Here is a 2,500-nt window from a genome sequence, read left to right on the forward strand (position 1 = left end):
GTAGGTACCGGTTGTATTGGAACCGGTTCCATATTGGTACCGGTTCTCGGTACCCAACCCTAGTCCTGTGTGCTTCTTAATGTCCGCAGCTGTCTGTCGTTGCTCCCGCAAAGCTGGCTCAGCGAACGTTTCCCAAGATCAGGCCAGAACGCTGGAGAGACTTGGAGAGAGAAACGAGGTCAGTGCAGCAGGGTTTGGCACTAGTGGAACCCCCTGGCTGCTTGACGTGAGCCAGAGGATGCCCATAGGAGCGGTGGGGTGGCCTGTGAAATACATCTTCTGCACAACTTCTCCTGAATACAGCACTGCTATTCTTCTGATGTGTGCAGTGCTGTGTGTGCAGTGCTGTTGTCATGTGACTGAAATCCTTTACTCCACGTGTGTGTGTGTGTGGGTGTGTGGTGTGTGTGTGTGTGTGTGTGTGTGTGTGTGTGGTGTGTGTGAGGTTAAAGCAATGAAATTAAATAATCAGCACCGAAGAGTCATTCTGTCAGTATGGTTATATGCATTATAACTTTATTCTCACTGACATCTACTTCTTAAAAATGAAAGTAGTGAAGTGCACTTATTCTGAATTCATGTAGGCATTGTAAAAAAGTATTAAGATGACATTGTTCATTACAATGCGTGTACATTGGTATAATATGTTTCTACACCAGTTGATTAAAGTGGATTAACTTCTAAGCTTAAAGTATCAGCTAAACTGGTTTCTCATAAATCCGATGGAAAAACATGAATGGGCATGTGACAGTAGCATAGTTAGTATGTTATGCCTTAGGGTTGTTTGTCTTGATGTCTTAAAATTGATCCTCTAAATCAGAAACAAATTATACGTAGTCCTCTGAAAATGTAACGACTACAATGTTTACCCAATATAAAATTAATTGAATCCACTTCCACTTTTTTATTGTGGAAATTGGGAAATTGTAGTGCGGAATCAACTGGAATTTGTTTTTCTGAAATCTTTTTTCTTTTACAAATTGCAACATTTCATGTGTGCTCTCTCTGGGTTTCTCAATGCTGGCGTGTCTGACATCTCTCTCTGGAGCTGAGATTGGAAGTGTGCTGTCCTGATTTAACCCACACTTCATGCACACTCTACTACATGAGGAGAAACCGTGGCCTGCACCTTTTAGTGATGAGATGGAACATTTCTATATCTTTTAATGTAAATATCATGAAGAGAAGAATGGAAACTGCTGTAGTGCGGGATACTTCTAGAACATTCTATATCTGTCAGAGATAATGTGATCTTGTGTGCGCAATGCATATACATTAAAACAGCTGGAAGTGCTGCTCCTTGGAGTACAAGAGCCAACAGGCTTTACCTTCTGGTAGTTATGGGAATGTTTACTCCGAGAACCAAGCTCTGGTAGCGGCAACAAATCTGTCATCAGTCTGACTGTATTAACCAGTCGGGGAAAGAGAAGTTAGCGAGATATGCCACCAGTCCACACACTGCACCTTAAAGTTCTTTCTCTTTCAAGGATTCTTGAAACAAACAACATACAAGTGGGTGGCCACATGATTAGGCCAATGTATCCAGCAGTCTAATGCCACCCCTAGCTTTTATAGTCTGAACTGTTTGAATCATGAACCGATATTGACAGAATACTTCATGGATGCTAGCTAATGCCAGCTCCATTGGCTGCTGTTTCAGCAGTAGCTTGGCTCGAGGGGCCTTCTAATCTGAAGAGATTGTCAAACAGCAGCCAGCCAGTGGCTCCTGCTGAGAATTGGTCCTGGGAGGTCACAGCGGAAAGCCAAATTTATTGCCAAGTCTTTCTGCAGTATTCATGTAGAAGGCTTGCCATCCCAGTTAGCGGAGGGTGTGATCATTGGAAACTTGTAGGTTTGAACTTTGTGGGGGTTTACTTAATCATGCTCTAGTTGATGATTTAATATATGAGCACATTAATCAGACAATCCATGACTCACCATGGATCCGCACCAAATCCTGGCTAGATCTTTTTTAGGATATGGTAGGTTCCTTCCAACACTTGTGTGGCAGTCCGAACACATTTACCAGAATATATTTAGTACTCACACACACACACACACACACACACACACACACACACACACACACACATACACACACATCTTCATGGTAGAGCAACATTATTGGCAAGCTGTATGTTACAGTTTGTTGAAATAAGGACACGGAGCGTTCTGTAGGTCTATAGAAACCAAAATCCCAAGGTAACTGTGAAACTGTGAAAACCCTTTTTGCTGAGTCCATTGATAATTTTAACGCAGCATATTGCCGCCATTAGGTCCGGAACTTGTGTTTGATTGCTGACTCTGTTTCTAATCTGTCCTTTGGCAGCATACAAGCATTCCAGGATGGATGACATTTGGATTTTGGGTTGATTTACGGTCACAGAAAGGTGATTTTAAGATTTTGGTTGTCTCGGTAAGGGTCAACCACATTGACCTTCACAGTTTTCAGCACTCGTTATATGAACACAGAGTCTTTCTGTGACACGGTTCACTTTGA

The sequence above is a fragment of the Clupea harengus genome, chromosome 13, assembly GCF_900700415.2.
Source record: "Clupea harengus chromosome 13, Ch_v2.0.2, whole genome shotgun sequence".
NCBI lineage: Eukaryota > Metazoa > Chordata > Actinopteri > Clupeiformes > Clupeidae > Clupea > Clupea harengus.